Source organism: Panthera tigris, chromosome C1 (assembly GCF_018350195.1).
Source record: "Panthera tigris isolate Pti1 chromosome C1, P.tigris_Pti1_mat1.1, whole genome shotgun sequence".
Classification (NCBI taxonomy): domain Eukaryota; kingdom Metazoa; phylum Chordata; class Mammalia; order Carnivora; family Felidae; genus Panthera; species Panthera tigris.
The window spans coordinates 13,667,138-13,686,637 of NC_056667.1; the positions used below are offsets into that span (position 1 = coordinate 13,667,138).

The 19,500-nt window shown below is 47.4% G+C and overlaps 1 long non-coding RNA gene across 1 annotated transcript in view; it reads right to left on the bottom strand.

Annotated features, from left to right (window-relative positions):
* Nucleotides 1-3,252: 3,252 nt before the first annotated feature.
* Nucleotides 3,253-19,500, bottom strand: part of LOC122241143 — a 35,237-nt gene continuing 18,989 nt past the window's right edge. The window contains exons 3-4 of the long non-coding RNA XR_006221129.1: nucleotides 4,089-4,223; nucleotides 3,253-3,482 (exon numbers count right to left, since the gene is read on the bottom strand). This is a non-coding gene — a long non-coding RNA (uncharacterized LOC122241143). The remainder of the gene's footprint in view (nucleotides 3,483-4,088; nucleotides 4,224-19,500) is intronic.

Genomic DNA, 19,500 nt, shown 5'->3' on the forward strand with positions numbered 1-19,500 from the left:
TCCTTCCCTTCACTGTCAGTAGTATCCCAGCACCTGACACGAAGAAAATGGCCTTTTATAAGTGGTTTAGCCAGCTCCATATAATTATATAAGGTCAAATTCCTGTAATAACTCCCACGTTCTAGATCCTTCCCAGTGGCTCTATTTCTCTGATGGGACCCTAATAAATATGTGAAGTGGCAAAATATTATGCAAAAATGAGGTGATAAGGTAAGGTGCGTTTAATTAACCCTAAAGTAGCCACTAAAAAACAGAACAAAGAGTGAAAATAAAATGGAATAATAAAAAATAATCAATCCAAAAGAAGCCAGGCAAAGGAAAATTGAGGAACAAAGAAGTGATGGGACACATAGAGCAAGTGGTAAGATAGTAGATTCTTTTTACAGTTTATTTAATTTTATTCAGATGAGTGTCCTCCATTATAATTTTTTTATTAAAATTTTTTAATGTCTATTTATTTTTGAGAGAGAGCACAAGTTGGGGAGGGGCAGAGAGAGAGAAGGAGACACAGAATTGAAGCAGGCTCCAGGCTCCGAGCTGTCAGCACGGAGCCCGACGCGGGGCTCAAACTCACAAGCTGTGAGATCATGACCTGAGCCGAAGTCCGGCGCTTAACCGAGTGAGCCACCCAGGTGGCCCTCCATTATAATTTTTTAAATTAAGTTTTAAATTTTAACTCAGTATTGTTAGCATGCAGTGTTATATTAGTGCGGGTGTACAATATAGTCATTCAACAATTCTATACATTACTCAGTACTCATCACGACAAGTGCACTCCTTAATCACTGTCACCTATTTCACCCCTCCCCCCACACTTCCTCTCTGGTAACCATCAGTTTGTTCTCTGTAGTTAAGTGTCTATTTTTTGATTTCTCTCTCTTTTTTTTCCTTTATTTGTTTTGTTTCTTTTTCTTTTATAAAATTTTTTTTTTAACATTTATTTATTTTTGAGAGACAGAGAGAGGCAGAGCATGAGCAGGGGAGGGGGGCAGAGAGACAGAGACACAGAATCCGAAGGAGGCTCCAGGCTCCGAGCTGTCAGCACAGAGCCTAACTCGGGGCTTGAACTCACGACCCGCGAGATCATGACCTGAGCTGAAGTCGGACACTCAACCGACTGAGCCACCGAGGCGCCCCTGAACACTCCAATTTTTCAAAGGATTGGAATCACCCCTCTGATTCTAGGGGGGGGGGGGAAGTGATAAGAGGAGGCAGCCGTTTTTCTCAGCTGAAAGGTAGAGAAGAGAAAGTTTCTCTAGAATGCAAATGAGTCAGCTGCTGCTGCTTACACGTGATGGCAATGGATTACTGCCGTGTGTCTTAAAACTTAACTCCTTTCAAACTAGGCCATGAGTCAGAAAGGGACGTCCATGGGGCGTCTGGGTGGCTCAGTCGGTTAGGCATCCATCTTTGGCTCAGGTCATGATCTCGCTGTCCGTGGGTTCGAGCCCCGCGTCGGGCTCTGTGCCGACGGCTCGGAGCCTGGAGCCTGCTTTGGATTCTGTGTCTCCCTCTCTCTCTCTGCCCTCCCCTGCTTGCACTCTGTCTCTTTCTCTCTCAAACATAAGTAAAAATATTAAAGAAAAAAAGAAAGGGACGTCCAGGCCAGTAGAGCATATGTCATTGAATGTCTGGGCAACTTTTCAAAGGCCGAGTGCCTGTAATAATGGCTCGAGTCGAGAAACAGGCCTGTGTAGAGCTAGTTGCCTAAGCTCCGGCTTAGATAAATCCGTCTCCCACATTTCCTCTCCCGTGTCCCACAAGGCACACCAGTGCGCCCAAAACCCAGCCAACGGAATAGTCCCAGCCCCTCCTCTTTGTCCCCCTTTCTCAAAACTGCCGCTTCTCCCGAGTTACCCATCTTGGGCAACAGCACCACTCAGCCAGAAGTCCCCTCTTATCCACGGTTGTGCCTTCCGAGGCTTCAGTTATCCACGATCAACTGCGGTCCAGAAGCAGGTGATCCTCCTTCTGATGTTTTATCAGAAGGTCGGCGGTAGCCTAAAGCGAGGTCACGAGGCCGACAGCCCTGACCTCACTCCACCCCCTCACGAGGGCATTTTATCATCTCCCATCATCCCAAGAAGGGCGAGTACAGTTCAATCAGATGTTTTCCAGGAGAGAGGCCGCATTCCCATAACTTTTATTACAGTCTCTTGTTAAAATTGCTCTCTTGTATTAGCGTTGTTGCTAATCTCTTCCTCTGCCTAATTTACAAATTAAACGAACACCAGTATGCACGGAGAGGGAAGAAACATAGTATGAACGGGGCTCGGTTTCTGTCCCTGGGTTCAGGCATCCACTGGAGGCCTTGGAACATATCCCTCGTGGATAAGGAGGCGGGGGGAACCCCTGCCTCTTCGGTTCCCATGGTTAATCGCCGCTGAGTCCTACAGATTCTTTCTCTCTCACTGATCTCTCGAACACGTCTCTTCTCCTCTCCCCCCACCATGGCCAAATCCAAGTTCTCTCTCATTTCTTACCTTGTTCTCCAACATGCTCTAACTTGCCCCAGGACCTCTGCCTTATTCTGCCTCCCATCTGTGCTATGCCCTGCACGCTAATGGAGTCTCAACTTTCTTCTTTTCCAACTTTATTCTTTTCACTTGCTTCTTTCCCACACAATAATTGGGGCACCTGGGTCTGACTCGATTTCGGCTCAGGTCATGATCCCACAGTTCATGAATTCCAGCCCCGAGTTGGGCACTCCACTCACAGTGCAGAGCCTGCTTGGGATTCTTTCTCTCCCTCTCTCTGCCCCTCACCCCCCCAAATAAATAAACTTTTGGGGCGCCTGGGTGGCTCAGTCGGTTGAGCATCTGACTTCGGCTCAACTCATGATCTCACAGTTTATGGGTTCGAGCCCCGCGTCCGGCTCTGTGCTGACAGCTCAGAGACTGGAGTCTGCTTCAGATTCTGTGTCTCCCTCTCTCTGCCCCTCCCCCCCAAAATAAATAAGCATTAAAAAAATTAAATAACATATAACTATTCTTCATTTCAATGACTGCCGGGACACCAGCATGTATAAATGTCATGATGTCTTTTAAAGGCAAATATCCGCTGTCTTCCACTCACCCTCCTTTGATGCAACCCACAGTAGTGAACGGCAAGCTGACAAGGGAAGGAAGGATGCCTTCCAGGAAATGCACGAGAAGAGCCATCAGTTTGAGGGAGCAAAGGTACCAGAATTTCTATTTTATAATGCATTCTTTGTCTCGTGCTTTCTGTTTTCCTGTTGGGAAAACTGGACGGCCACATGCAGAAAAATGATGAAAATCTTGAACATAAGACCTGAAACCATGAATCTCCTAGAAGAAAAAACAGGCGGCGAGCTCCTTCATATCCGTCTCAGCGATGCTATTTTTGGATCTGATGCCAAAAGCAGAGGCAACCAAAGCAAAACTAAGCAAGTGGGCCTCCGTCAAACTAAAAAGCTTCTGCCCAGCGATGGAGACAAACCATCAACGCAATGACAAGGCAACCTGCAGAATGAGAGAAAATATTTGCAAATCATATATTTGTCAAGGGATTCGTATCCAAAATATCTAAGGAACTCATGCAATTCAAGAGAAGGAAAAAGCAAGCGATCCAATGAAGTTTTTCTATTAGTGTGTGTCTTATAATGCACACGGTGTATTTGCATGGTAGTACATGTGTGTAATTTATTTATAAATAAATGTCCATGTAATGGAGATTTTGTTCTCTTTATTTCAGGCGTGATCCTAGAAGGTGGGGATAGCAGCCTAACTGATGAAATATTAGCTCGTTAGCGGTCCTGGAATCTTCAGCATAGTGAAATCTCTGCTTCCCCCTCCAGTTCCATCTACCACCTCCCCCACCCCCCAGCAAGCCATACCAAACCCTGTGTGTCCCCGGGCACCCATGTTCTCCCTCCAAGCCGATTCACGAGCCGTTCCTCTGCCACAGTGTCCAGGCACCCCGCCCCCTTCACTTCCCGGCTGATATGTGCATACCTGTGCCTCTACACCCAGATCAAGTGACACCTCTGCCAGAAAGCCTTCCTGGACGCACACCCCCACCCAGGCTGGGTGCCCCTCCTCTCCGTTCCCATAGCACCCTGAGCTTACCTGCACAACACTGACCACATGACTGCAATTGCCCGTTTATGCATCTGTGACCTCCGCAAGGTTGGAGATCGTCCTTCAGATCCGAATCCCTGGTGGCCACTCAGCCCCGGGCCTGCCATTGTCTCTTAGCAATCACTGAGGGAATAAATAAACAATAACAGCAAACATGAATACTGCACCTCGTAACGGCCGGGCACTGGTTTAAGAACTTTACACACATGAACACATTGAACACAAAAACCACCCCACAAGGCAGGTATTTCTGTTGTCTCCATTTCACAGATGAAGAAAGAGAGGCACAGAGAAGTCATGTCACTTGCCGAGGACACATAACTAGTAAATGGCAGAGCCAGGGTTTGAACCCAAGCAAATCAGCTTCAGAATCCATGTAATTGGGGTGCCTGCGTGGTTCAGTCAGTTAAGCTCTGACTCATGACTTTGGCTCAGGTCATGATCTCGTGGTTCGTGGGTTCGAGCCCTGCATCGGGCTCTGCACTGACAGGGCGGAGCCTGCTTGGGATTCTCTCTCTCTTCCTCTCTCTCAGCCCCTCCCTGCTCGCTTGCTCTCAAAATAAATAAACTTAAAAAGATTCCATGCTATCAATCACTACGTGCGGTCAAATGCTCTACCCCCGAGCTATGCCCCCTATCAATCACTATGTGAACCACTTAGTAAAAGAATGAACAGAGGGAAGAAGGAAGGAACAAAGGACCGAACGGGTAAACAAAGGAATATGAGTAAACAAACCAAAGGCATCATGAGACAGTGCCCCGCTGGCTTTGCAGACGTCAACCACCTGCTCTATCTGTAAGATGCTCTTGTCATTTTCCAAACTTCAGTACGTGTTCCAGATGCTGGCTCCTTCCTCCTCACCCTTTTCCTGGCACCAACCCATCTTTGCAGTCCTCAGTAGTTCCTTCCTAACAGCGTTCAGGGTAATGAGATCTGAAGCGTGAGATCACCGAGGGTTAGAGCTGGAAGGTATATTAGAGACCATGCCATCCAACTCTCCATTTTGTAGGTGGATAAACAGACCCGGAGTGCAAAGTGACCGCCCCAGGTCACCCAGCAAGCTAGTGGCAGAGTGGAGAGTGGGCCTAGCTTCCTGGTTTCCAGTCTGTGTCTCTTTCCCAACCTGCCTCCGTTCACTGCTTTAGACTTGTCCGTCAGAAGGCATTTTGGGGCACAGGCGCAGCAGGCAAGTTTAATGATTTAATGCAGACACTACCCCAAACCTGCTTCTGCATTGGTTTCAAAAGGTTGTAGGAATAAGGGAGATAAGAAATTCAAGGTCAGAGTCCTGTGATTTCCTCCAGGCAAAGAAATAAACACCTGAAGCCATACGGATGAGTCACCGTGCACTAGATGTTTCCTTGTATTACCCCATTCAATCCAACATTGACAATTGTCCCTGTTTTACAGATGAGCACATTGAGGCTCAGAGAGGCAAACAGAGGAACCAACCCGTCCCAATTTTCCTGGAGCAGTCCCTGTTTTACAACTGACAGTCCTTGTCTCGGGGACCCCTCCGTCCCAGCCAAACTGGGACAGCCGGTCACCTGAAGGACTGGATCCCAGAGACCCAGGCCCAGATATGGTGCCAATTCCCATGCCCTTTTGGACCACCTGGTAAATGGATAAGCCTGAGAGGGAGAAATAGACAGCTAAGCAAGCAAGGAGGGAAGGGGGCGGGGAGGGGGCAGGAGGAGGGTGGGCACAGAGGGGCAGCTGTGAAGTCAGGTCGGCCCGGGGCCCGGCAGCCAAGCCCATGGGTGTCTTGCCAAGGGAAGACAGGCTGTTCTATTCTTCTCTTCCTCCCAGGAGCAGTCTGTTTACCATGATAACTGCCTTCTTATCTCAGCCAGGTCTCTGGTTTCTTGTCGGACAGTGCAGGGGTTAAGGTCTGAGGCTCTGACAAAACCAGTCTCCCTGGGACACTGGCAGGCTGCCCAGCCTTGCCTGGAAAGCCTGGTTGGGGGCAAGGGGGAGGCGTGTGGAACACTGCAGGGCAAGAGGCTTCCCTGCTGGTGAAGGCCACGGGGAGACCAGGACCCCGACGCTTGGACACTGGATTTCCGTGTTTCCTGGGAAAGGACTTCACAGTGGTCAGCCAGCTGCCGGACGCCAGACCACACACAGCCCTGTGGACCTTCCGCTTGCCCGAAGCATTCAAGATAGGACGTGTCGCCTCCACCTTGCAGAAGGGGAAGCTGAGGCCCAGAGAGGGCCGGCCCTCACTGAGGTCACACAGCGTGTAGGTAAACCGACATGTTGATGGCAGAGCTGTGACTCCAACTCTCCCTGCCTCCCAAGCCTGGGCTCTCTCCTCCGCATGGGGCTGTAAAATCGCGACCCTGGAGACGGACTGTGTCTTTAGTGCGTGTCCATGTGACTCTCGTTTGCCACAGCACACCTGCCTGGACACTGCCTGCTCCACCCGGCTGATTCCCCCTCATCCCTGGACGCCGGCTCGAGGGCCCTCACGTGCAGTCAGCATACCTGACCCCTAGGCTGGGTCAGGGTCCCGTCCCGGAAGTCATGGCAGCCTGAGCTCCGAAGGGACAGGAAATGATCCCCCAACCCCCAGCACGGCCATGTTTGTCGATGGAACAAATAATTAGATTAATTAACTGCCAGATAACCTTTAGCTCTGTCTCAAGCAGGTGGCATCCCAAAGGCAACAGCCCACTTTTGAGCAGGTGTCCCTGCTCTACCCCCTCCATCCCCTACAATCCCACTGACCTTCATCCCTCCCCTCACTACTCAAAGTCTAGTGTGGTCTCCGGATCAGAAGCATCAGTACCACCAAGAGCTTGTTAGAAATGCAGATTCCCGGCACTTAGCTAAGAGCCTGCTAAACGTTAGGTTTCACTATCACTATGCGCTATCGTATTTGAACTTTGCTACAAACCCCACTCGGTACCTGTGTCCTCATTCCTGTTACTACAGACGAAGCTGGGGCTCTGGCCGGGGTGGGGGGTGGAGGAGGGAATCCCTTTCTCCAGGTTGAACAACCAGGAAACGAGACCGGTGAGCTTCAGATCTAGGGTTCACCTAACCCCAGAGCTGATGAAAATTAACCCTGATGTTCCGTCTGGTGGGAGGGGATGGAAAGCCCGCATTTATGGAGCACGCCCTACATGCAAAACCCTTCCCCTGGTTTATCTCATGTAATCTTTTTGACCTCCTCGTAAAGAAGGGGATTTTACAATTCTTTTCACAGGCGAGAATACGAGGCTCAGAGGTAGAGGGGACTCTCCCAAGGTCCACAGCTAGAAAACCGCAGAAACGGGGTAGAATTCAGCTCTGTTTGCCTGATGTCAAAGCCACAGTCTGCTCTGGACACTGACTGCCAGGGGTTTGCTGAGTCACTGCTCTGGCTCCCACCCATCCAGACTCCCACCGGAGAGAGTCGATGGTCCCGGATCATAATCCACACTTCCCTTCCCCTTCCGAACCCTCAGCCTTTGGCTTAATCGTTATCCAATTCAGACCAAGCAGACCAAGCAGAAACACACATCGATCAGTGGGTCACCAACGTGTGACATAACCCGGCAACGATTTCTAACAGCTACAGCAGGTGCTAAGAATCCCAGGGGTCACCTCCCTGCATTCTTCTTACTGTAGGTCCCACTCCACCTGATCCCAGATGTGAACCACTGCAGCAGGCTGGGGTCACAGGAAATGCCGTATGCCCTGTTGATGGCCGCAGGAAAGTGGGACCAAAGAGACCCATTCCCGTGCCACCCCTGTCCCTCCAGCTATGAGACCTTGGCAGATCTCCACCTCCCTGAGCCTCAGCTTCTCCATCTCTGAAATGGTGCGTGAAAACCCAACCTTCCAGGCCGTGAGAAGTCTGAGGGGTGCGTGGAAGTGACTGGGGGTCCTCACTGTTCTCACCCCGCCAAGATGAAAACACAGCTGGGGGCTGTGTGACGGGCCGGCCGGCAAGAATGGGCTGTGCACGGGCATGGGTTTGCTTGAGTGGCTCTCGGGTGGGGGCACGGGAGGGGAAGGGTCGTTTGAAAGAAGAGGCGGGAAGATGGGGCCGGGGCGGTGGCACAGGTGTGCGTGCCCTGGGAGGAGGTGCCCAGGCAGGGACAGGCAGTGCTGTCCACAGGGAGGACGGCGTGAACGGGGCAGTAAGAGTGGTCCTTTCCATCCTTCTGCCGAGAACGCAGCTCTGTGGGCCCAGAAATGGGGCGGTGTGGTGGGGGGGCGCTTTGGGAAACGGCTCTTGGGATGAATTTCCGCATTCCTACAGACAGCACTGGCCAGACCCCTTAAGTGACTTCAAGGGCAAAAGACATTGAGGAGGAGAAGGATGGCAAAAATAAAGGGCTGAAAGGAGAGGGATTGAGCTCTCAGGACTCGGGAGGTACACTTGGGACTCCCAGCTTCTCCGGGGGGGGGGGGGGGCGGTCTGCTGGGGCCAGACGTCCTGAGGAGCAGCTCGCAGCCGGACCCACTGAAATCTGGGTGGGTGCTATTAACGTGAGCCTGCTCACACCCAGGGCAGGAGAGACGGGTTCCAGACAGAGGAGGAGGTGCGGGCCCCCGGACACAGAGCTGGCACAGCCGGGCCTGCGGGCCGTGAGCCCTACAAGCTGCACTCACCCTGCCTACCCTCTCCCAGACCTGGAGGCAGGGCGAGAGGCACGCCCAGGGGGACCCCAAGAAAGTCCTTATAAAGTGAAAACTTCTCGTGAGTCAGCCAGAGCCCAGCGGCCCAGCTCATTCATGGCAAAGGTATTCTCTTTCAGCTCTGTGTGCAAAGCCTCTCACTGCCTGAGGTGAAGTCATTGCTGGTAACCGCACTGCCTTCTGGTAAGTCTCCTCTGAACTTTTTGTTTCTGTTTAACCCACCAGACCTCGAGGGAAGCTGGCAGCCTGCAGGGGTGCAAAGGGCACCGGACTGAGTCAGAGGCCTGGGTTCCAAGCCCAGCTCTGGCCCTTTCCAGCGGCAGGATGCTGGCCAAGGCAAGTCACATCTCTGGACCTCAGTCTCTCTGTTTGTAAAATGGAGTCACTGCTGTCAGAAAGGAGTCTAAAGAAATATACAGCACTACACAGTCATTCAACCAACAGATATTTATCGAGTGCTTAATATGTTCAAGCACTGTGGCCGGCACAATGGAGGTTATGGTAAGGAATCATACACACACACACACACACACACACACACACACACACGGTCCCCATTCCCTGTCTTTGGAAGAGTCACATTCTGCTGGGGAAGACAGACATGAATCAAATGATTCCATAAACAAACATTAAAATGTAGCCATGATTAGCACTGAGCTATATGGTGCTATGAAAGCCTGTGATGGGGGTTTGACCCGGCCTGGGGTGGGCAGGGGCAGGTCAGGGATGACCTTCCAGAGGAGTAATGACTGAGTGGGAGATGGGAGACACGGCAGGCAGAGAGAAGCTGTGAGCAAAGCTCTTGCAGAGAAGCAGAACCATGGGCCTTGAGTACAGGGGTGAGAGGCGAGGTGAGTGCGGATGTAATGGGGCTGCAGGTGCAGGGAGGTGGGCATCAGTACAGAGCCTACAGTCCCTGAGGGCAGTTTCCAGCTCTGATATTCCAGGCCAGCAGTCCCCGGGTGTCTTCAAGTGGCCTTGCAGAGAACAGTAGCAAATACCAACGGGTCAAACTTAATTCGGGGGGCTAAATCAGACACCCATCATATACCTGATCATGGTGTGAATGAAACACAGCAGGTGGGAGAAAACGTGTAACCGAAAATGTTCTATCCCTTACTTTAAGTGTTCTGTGATTTGAAAGAACACTATCATGATTTGATTTTGTGATAGAAAAACTTCAGCCCAGTGCACAGAGTAGCGGTTTTCCACGGGAGTCCAGTCGGATCCCAGCTAAACTCAGCACCTGCCTTCCACAGGGCACAGCCTGCAAGGGGCCACCAGGTGATGGCTAAGGTGGGGCAGAGAGATCCTTGGGCGCCTGCCCCAAAGAGACCACACACTGGTGATGGTTCTCTCATTTCATTCTGAGAGCACAAGAAAATTCACATCCAGGAACCTGGCCATATTTGCCTTGTAAAGAATACGCTGCTGGGGCACCTGGGTGGCTCAGTTGGTTAAGCATCCGACTTCACCTCAGGTCAAGATCTCATGGTTTGTGGTTCGAGCCCTGTGACGGGCTCTGTGCTGACAGCTCAGAGCCTGGAGCCTGCTTCAAATTCTGTGTCTCCTCTCTCTGCCCCTCTCCTGCTCACATTCTGTCTCTCCTCTCTCTCTTAAAAATAAATAAACATAAAAAAAAATAAAAAGAATATGCTGCTTGGAAGAAAACTTAAGGGGGTAAGCTCCTTTGGCAATGATTTTTTGGGGGGATTTGACACCAAAAAAGCAAAGGCAACAAAAACAAGGATAAACGGGTGAGGTTACATCAAATTAAGAAGGTTCTGCACAGCAAAGAAAACCACCAACAAAATGAAAGGCAAACATATGGAACAGGAGGAAATGTTTGCAAATCGCATACCTGACAAAGGGTTAAGATCTAAAATACACAGGGCGCCTGGGTGGCTCAGTTGGTTAGGCATCTGACTTGGGCTCAGGTCATGATCTCGCGGTTCATGAGTTTGGGTAAGCCCCGCTTCTCTCGCTCTCTCTCTTTTTCCCTCTCTTTGGATTCTCTCTGCCTCTCTCTCTCCCTCAGTCTCTGATCTCTGCCCCTCGCTCATTTACACTCTCTCTCTCAAAATAAATAAGTAAATAAATAAATACACAAAACTGAAGAGCAAAAAAAGGAAAAAAAAATCCCCAAACAATCCAATTAAAAAATGGCCAGAGGAACTGACTTGACATTTTCCTGAAGAAGACACAGAGATGGCCAGCAGGTAACCTGAAAGGGTTCTTGGCATCGCTCATCATCGGGGAAATGCAAATCAAAACCACGGTGACAGATCACCTCACACCGGTCAGAATGGCTACCGTCAAAGAAACAAGAAGACACCAAGCACTGGCCAGGATACGGAGAAAAGGAACCCTCGCACGCTGTCGGGGGGAATGTAAACTTGGTGCGGCCACTGTGGAAAAATAGTGGATGGAGGCTTCTCAAACCATTAAATATGCAGCTACCATACGATCGAGCAATCGCACCTCTGGGTATTTACCCAAAGGAAATAGGATCAGGATCTCAAAGAGGTATCTGCAATCCCGCGTTCAATGCAGCATCACCAACAGGAGCTGAGATACGAAAACCACCCACGAGTCCGCCGACAGAAGAGTGGAAAAGAAGGTGATACAGTGTACAATGCGCACCATGAAAAAAAAAAAAAAAAGGAAATCCCACCATTTGGGACAACTCGGATGGCCCTTGGAGGCATGATGCTGAGTGAAACTGGCCAGAGAAAGACAAATGCCGCTTGGTACCCCTTACAGGTGGAATCTGAAAAAGACAGGGTCAAGCTCAGAGAAACAGTAAAAAAAGGAGTTGCCAGGTGCTAGGGGGTGAGGCAAATGGAGAGAGGTTGGTAAAAGGGCACATGCTTTGAGCTCTAAGATGAATGAGGTCTGAGAATCTAGTGCACAGCATGGGGAGGACAGCTGCTAACACCAGATTGTGTAGTTGAGGTTTGCTAAGAGACTAGTGTTCTCACAATAAACACACACACACACGCACACACCTAGCGATGGATGTGTTAATTAACTAGATGGGAGGAAACCTACCTACCTACATCAAATCATCACGTTTTACACTTTAAATATATTACCGTCTTATTTATTAATAAAGCAGAAAAACAATATGCTGAATAGCGACTTCATATTGGGCACTGTTTGACGGTTAGTGCCTATCATCTCGTCCCAGAGAGGACTGCCAAGAAAACCAAGGCCATCTCCTCTGCCACGGCATTCCCAGCCCGGCATTTAGCACAGGGAGGCTGGAGCTGAAATTGCTCGATCCACTTCGTGAATATTAGATATTGAACTATCTAGAATTTTTATTGCCGTCTTTAAGATCGTGGCGGGTTTATAGAAGGGCGATCGCTCTGTCTCTAAAAAGCGTTGAACTACAGGAGTAGATAGAGGTGAATTCCTCTCTCCCTCCTCAATATATTTTCTTGAAACAAGTGTGGTCACCCAGTATCGTTCCTTCTAGGGCCGGAGAGACAGAGGAAGGAAGAAAAAGGAAAAGCAAAGCGGATGTCCTGAAGCATCTCTGAGCATCCTCGCTGCGTCCGGCCCTGTGCTTAGCCTGGGCTACCCAGAGAATAGCCAAGTCAGGCATCCGGGTTCTGAGATGATAGTAAAGCAGGACAGGTGCACAGGCGAGGGCTCCAAGCATGACTTAAGCAATCAGCGGTGCGGAAAGACTCTGAGCAAGGCACGTGGTCCACAGATGACCCTCTGGGGCTGACATAAGGCAGTCCGGCCTCTGGACACAGGCGACTTGACTTCCAACCCTAGTTCTCCTGTTTTGTCATTTGGGCAAGTTCCCACTCTCTGAGCCTGTTTTCTTGGCTGGGAAATGGGTCACCAGTAGCTGTGAGTATTGAGTGAGATAAGGTATGCCAAGAACTCTACCCCCAGCGCAGCCCTCAGGGGTGGAGAGGCCAATGTGGGCTGTGGGCATCTGGGGAGGTTTCTCCCGTGGGGCTGGCACAAGTCCTTAGAAGTAAGGGCAGGGACTGAACAGGGGACGCCTGGTGCCCACAGCAGGTGCTCTGTGTACACAGGTAAGGCCGGTTCTTTCATCCCTGCTGACGGCAGTGGAGGTGGCTACTCCCTTTGAATGATTTATTTTGAAGGACAGCTGATCACAGACTTCACCACTTCCCGCCTCAGTTTATTCAAACTTCAGCCAAGCCCTGGTTTAAATAAAGGTCATCAGGAAATGATTTCACTCCCATTAGCTACATGTTTCACTGAAACCCATAGAGCAATTCATGCACCATTAGGGACGGGGGAAAGTAGCTAAATAAAGCCCTTACAGCACTGCGGACACTGGCCCCAGACTGGCCTCCAACCAAGGAATAAAATGGCAGGCAGATGCTGGGTCAACTCGTGCACTCAGTCACAGCCAGAAGCCGTAAAAGGCAAAGGTTGGCGGTGAAAATATACTGAATCTGTTGCAGGGACCCCCATTGCCTTTGCCTGGTGCTTAGAATCGTGGACATCTGCTGAAAGGGGCACAGATGTTGCCATCTGGAAGCTTCTACCTGCCACCCTCCTGTTCCAAGACGGCCAGAAATTTGACAACAGCTACCAGAAGACTTGTGAAAGCTCATGCCTTTTGACCCCCTCATTTCCCCATTTTAGGCCTTTTGCCTAAAGAAGTCATCTGCGGATATAACATGGTGTAGATACAAAGAGCTTGGCAAGAGAGTTCTTTATATCAGCAACAATTGGAGGAAATTAAATGTCCAACAATAGAATGGTTCAACACAACTCAGCATAGACACAGTGTCATGTTCCTGGTTTGGAAGGTTTTCTAATCATGACGTGGGGAATCTGTGACAAAAGCAGCTGGTGAGGGGAAATAATATACAACAGACACGAATTTGTGTTTTCAACACCTTTGCAAGGAGATTATTTCCTTCTGCCTTGTGTTACAATTAACTGGTTGCCTATTTGTCCCCCGACGGTAAGCTCCCAGAGGACCACAAGGGTGAACTTGTCAGTGGACTAGAAGAGCAGATGGCTGTGTGGATCATTGGAGTCTGAGTGGTTCATTTCTTTTTTTTTTTTTTTTTTTTTTTTATATGTCATCATTTTTATGTAGTGTCCTCTTGGAAATTCTGACTAATGTATTAAAGCATTAGATAGAAAGCATTAGATAGATATTGATACAAATATCAAATTACATACAAATTTCATATATAACAGAGAAAGGAAGAGTTTTTTAATATATTGAGAGGGAATTCCTAATTATCAATTCAAAACATATCTCTGTCTCTTACCTCTCTCCAATACCAAATACTAATTTAATTCCATGTACATTCGAGGGTTACACACTTCAAAATAAGCTATTGGAGGGGCGCCTGGGTGGCGCAGTCGGTTGAGTGTCCGACTTCAGCCAGGTCACGATCTCGCGGTCCGTGAGTTCGAGCCCCGCGTCAGGCTCTGGGCTGATGGCTCGGAGCCTGGAGCCTGTTTCCGATTCTGTGTCTCCCTCTCTCTCTGCCCCTCCCCCGTTCATGCTCTGTCTCTCTCTCTGTCCCAAAAATAAATAAAAAAAATAAATAAATAAATAAAAAAATAAAAAAAAAAAATAAGCTATTGGAGGGGGAAAACCAGAAGAAAATAAAAGTGAAGATTTATCAAGTCTGTGTATGGAGGAGAACATTCTAAGTATAAATTTTCCAGAAAAAAAAAAGCAACTGCAAGCTTTTTAAAAATCAAAAGTGACCAAGTTATCCCGGAAGCAGAATCATTCAGTAGAACCTAAATAACACAACAAACAGCAGATTGGGAAAAGAATTTGCAGCAATAAGGCAGGAGACAGTACCTTTAAGTGGGTAAATCTTCATTCAATTGGTAGGAACAATGCTAAAAACTCTGTGGTTTAATAAACAAAGGTAGAAAGCTGACGATCCTGAGTGGTTCATTTCAAAAGAGCGGTAACAGCTTACATTTATTGTGTATTTACTCTGTGCCAAATCCTGAGCCGAGTTCTTCACGAACTTACCACTTATTCCTCACTGTATCATGTGAAGATGATGTGGGTTGGTTAGGTCAGTGTTCCCAAACTGTGGTCCCTCGGAATCAACAGTTATCAGCCTCACCTAGGAATTTGCTAGAAATCCAACCTACTGAATCAGACCCACTGAACCAGAAACTCTGGGAGGTGCGGGCCACCAATCTGTGCTCTACCAAGCTCTCTGGGTGATTCCGACACGTCCTCAAGTTGGAGAAGCCCTGGGCATGCATCCCGTGTTTCTCGAGGACAGCCTTGGAATTGAGGCTCAGAAGTTGCATCCCAGCCCGATCAAGGCCAAGAACAAGCCCTAGTCTGACAAAGCCCGATTTGTCAACCCCATGCAATGAGGGAGAACCCACACTGAAGGAACCCAACAAAAGAAAAGACAGTTACTCTAGAACTTGGAAGAGGTGTGCAATTCAAAGGAAGCAGTGTTTTTTGCCTCAAAGCAAAGCAGGACCGTGTTGAGAGGGATCCACATCAAGTCTGGACTGAAAGTGGACCCAGAGTCCTGTCTCCTGGAAACGACAAGGTTAAGACCGATGTGGGGCGTTCAGAAATCCCTTATCTGAAGCCCTGAGCTTGGGTTGCAAAGAGGGATGTTTTCCATGTCAAAGTGACTCACACTTCGGGGCAAAGGTGGGATGTTTCATTCTTACTTTCCAGTCTCCCCCAAACCACCCCCCCCCCAAATTCCTGCTGGTAAAATTTCAAGCAGCCAAGTTTCAGGGAGTCTATGATCTTAGCATTTTCTCAACGAGTCACCGAAAGCCGTGAGCTGTTACGACATTTTACAGCCACAGAGCGTCCTGCGGCAGGAGAATATTGTTTCCCGCTTCTCAGCAGCTGGCCTTCTCCACATCTGCCATTTCAGACAGACAAATGGCCAGAGATCTGTCCTTTCTCGGTCCCAGCTAATTTCACTTTCTCAGCTCCGAGGCATTAAACGAATGCACACTCTTAAAGCATTTGAGCAGTGCCTGGCAGATAATATAAACTATCATTTTATGTTACACAGATTATACATCAATATAAAAAGAATATAACACATAAGATACGTTATGTAATTAATATAACTACTAATTACTTGATTAAAGTAGTAAGGGTTTTGGTTAGCTGGAAAAAGGAGAAAGGGTGTTTCCCTTCTCTTCAAGTGAGACCACGGAGTCAGAAAGCATCTGAGGCCTCTGATTGCAGAAATAAGAGACCAGGTCAAGAAAGACCCCGGGTTCTAGTTCTAGGCTCGCCGAGATGGAAAAGGAGATGTGTTTACTGAATGTCTGTTTTGTGCTGGGTTCAGAGCTTCCCCGTTTGCCCTACAAATTGAGCACCATTACTGTCATTTTCCCCATAAAGGGAGGTTAAGGCAGTTACCGAAACTCATCTAGCTCACCAGCGGTGGAGCGAAGGTACAAACCCAGTTGTAGCTCGGCATGTGACCATTCACAAACACTCGCACCGTGGGAGCCTTTGGTTTTCCATTTGTCAAATGGAGGAGAGACAACAACACAGTTTTTAAAGCTCCTTCTCACACCAAGGTTCTCTCTATAACTAAAACTCAGTGATGACTCTCCACCCCCAGAAAAAGGCTACATGTAAACAGACAATGCTACAAGGATAGTCATCATACATTCTTCATCATCTCAAAAATGGGAAATAACCAAAATACTGAACAATTGGGTACGATTAAATACATTATAACATATCCATACCGTGGAGGACTATGCAACTATGACAAATGAAATCATTGAAGTAAATTATGAACATAAAAGATTGCACGGTATACTGTTCACATATTCATAATATTTTATGAAAAAAGTTTTTTTAACAATTTATTCATTTTTTAGAGACAGAGCGTGAGTGGAGGAGGGGCAGAGATAGAGAGGGAGACACAGAATCCGAAGCAGGCTCCAAGCTCCGAGCTGTCAACACAGAGCCCGACGTGGGGCTCAAACTCACGGACCGCAAAATCTTGACCTGAGCTGAAGTCGGGCGCTTAAACGACTGAGCCATCCAGGCACCCCGTGATAAAAAGATAGTTTAAAAGCAGGGTATCTCATTGACACATTCAGTGGAATCCTTATCAAAAGCCCAGTAACATTTCTGCAGAAATAAAAACTCCATCCTATGTATTGCATATTTGAAAGTTGCTAAAAGAGTAGATCTTACAAGTCCTCCTCGCAAGAAAAAAATTTTTTTACGATGTGTGCTGTTGGCTGTTAACTAGCCTCACTGTGGTAGTCATTGTGCAATATGTACACATATTGAATCACGTTATATGCCTAAAAACGAATATGATGTCTTATGTCAACTTTACCGCAATTTTTAAAAAAAGAAAAATAAAAATCCATTTTAAGACTCATGCAGTTTTAAGGGACCTGAATCGCCAATCTTGAAAAAAAGAGTACAAAGTTGGAGGTCTCACACTTCTTGATTTCAAAACTTACTACCAAGCTAAGACAATCAATATGATACTGGCATAAAGACTGACGTATATTGGGGTGCCTGGGTGGCTCAGTCGGTTAAGCGGCCGACTTCGGCTCAGGTCATGATCTCGTGGTCTGGGAGTTCGAGCCCCACGTCGGGCTCTGTGCTGACAGCTCGGAGCCTGGAGCCTGCTTCCGATTCTGTGTCTCCCTCTCTCTCTGCCCCTCCCCTGTTCATGCTCTGTCTCTCCCTGTCTCAAAAATAAATAAAACGTTAAAAAAAAAATTAAAAAAAAAAAAAAAGACTGACGTATAGACCAGTGGAATGGAATGGAGAGCCCAGAAATAAACTGCCACCTATATGGTCAGATAATTTTCAGCCAAAGTGCCAAGACAGGGAAAGCACAATCTTTTCAGCAAATGGTACTGGGAAAACTGGACAACCACATGCAAAAAGTGATAATAATAAAGTTGAACCCTTGTTAAACACTATATACAAAAATTAACTGGAAAATGGATCAAAGACTTCAATGGAAGAACCAAAATGATAAGACTCTGAGAAGAAAACATAGGGGAAAACCTTCACGACATTGGATTTGGGAATGATTTCTTGGATGTGACACCAAAGGCACAAGCAACCACAACAACAAAAGAACAGGTAAGTTACCCTTTGGCAAAATTAAAAACTTTGTGCATGAAAAGACACGATCGACAGAATGAAAGGTCAGTATGTGCAATGGGAGAAAATATTTGAAAATTATATAGCTGATAAGGGACTAATATCCAGAATATATAAAGAACTCCTATAACTCAACAACACAAAAATAAACCACCTGATTTTAAAGTGGGCAAAACAAGGGGCATCTGGGTGGCTCAGTCGGTTGAGCATCTGACTTCAGCTCAGGTCATAATCTCACGGTGAGATCCAGGGTTAGGGTTAGGGTTAGGGTTAGGGTTAGGGTTAGGGTTAGGGTTCCAGCCCCACATCGGGCTCTGTGCTGACAGTGCAAAGCCCGCTTCGGATCTTCTGTCCCCTTCTCTCTGCCCCTCCCCCACTTGTGCTCTCTTAAAAATAAATAAGCTTTAAAAAAGTGAATAAATAAAATAAAATGGGCAAAATGAGCAGACATTTCTCCACAGAAGATATACAGGTGGATAACGAGCTCATGAAAAGATGCTCAACATCACTAATCACTTGGGAAATGCACTCAAAACCAGATTAGATACCTTTGCATGACCATTAGGATTACTATCATCAAAAACCAAAACAGAGCAAGTGTCAGTGGGGATGTGGTGAAACGGGAACCCTAGTGCATTGCTGGTGCAGCTGCTGTGGAAAGCAGTGTGGTGATTCCTAAAAAAAAAAAAAAAAAAAAAAAAAAACACAGAATTACCATGTGTTCCAGAAATTCCACTTTGGGATATACACCCAAAATAATTGAAACAGGTGTATGTAGGCCTACGTTCATAGCAGCATTATTCACAATAGCGAAAAGGTGGAAATAACCTCAGTGTGAAACAGTTCAAGATGGATACACAAAATGTGGTTTATACATATGATGGAATATTATTCAGACCTAAATATGAAGGAAGTTCCAGCACCTGCTACAATACGAATGAAGCTCGGGGTCATTGTGCTAAGTGAAACACACCAGTCACGAAAAGACAAGTCCTGTGTGATTCCACTTACATGAGGTCCCTAGAGGAGTCAAATTCATAGAGACAGAAAGTAGGATCGTGGGTGCCAGGGGATGGGAGAGAGAAAAGTGTTGTTTAATGGGTACATAGTTTCAGTTGGGGTAGAAGAAAAAGTTCTGATGAAAAAGTTCTGGTGATGGATGCACAGTAATGTGAGTGTATTTAATGCCACAGAACTGTTTACTTAAAATGGTTAAAATGATAAAATTTATGTGTATTTTACCACAATAATAAAGTATACATCAAATTATCCCATTTAAAAACCGTTAGTGTACCTGCTTAAATATACATGAAAGAATATATCTACAATGTTAAGAGCAATTCTCTCCTGGTAATAGATTAGGAGTGATTTGAGACAGTTATCTTGTGAATTGTCTAAATATTCGTGATGAGCTTGGTTTAGCTGTATAATAAAACAAAATCCTGAAAAAAAAATGCAAACAGCAAGATCTCTAGTAATGTCAGTACGAGGCCTTAAACAGTTCTCCTCCATAGAAAACAAACAAGTATAAAACTGGACCAAATTATTTTGCTAACAAAGCACTGGAAATGACCCAAGACAGGTAGCAACTTGAGTAGTCTTTACTCGAGAAAAACTGCTACCGTGACCTTTCTGCCTTG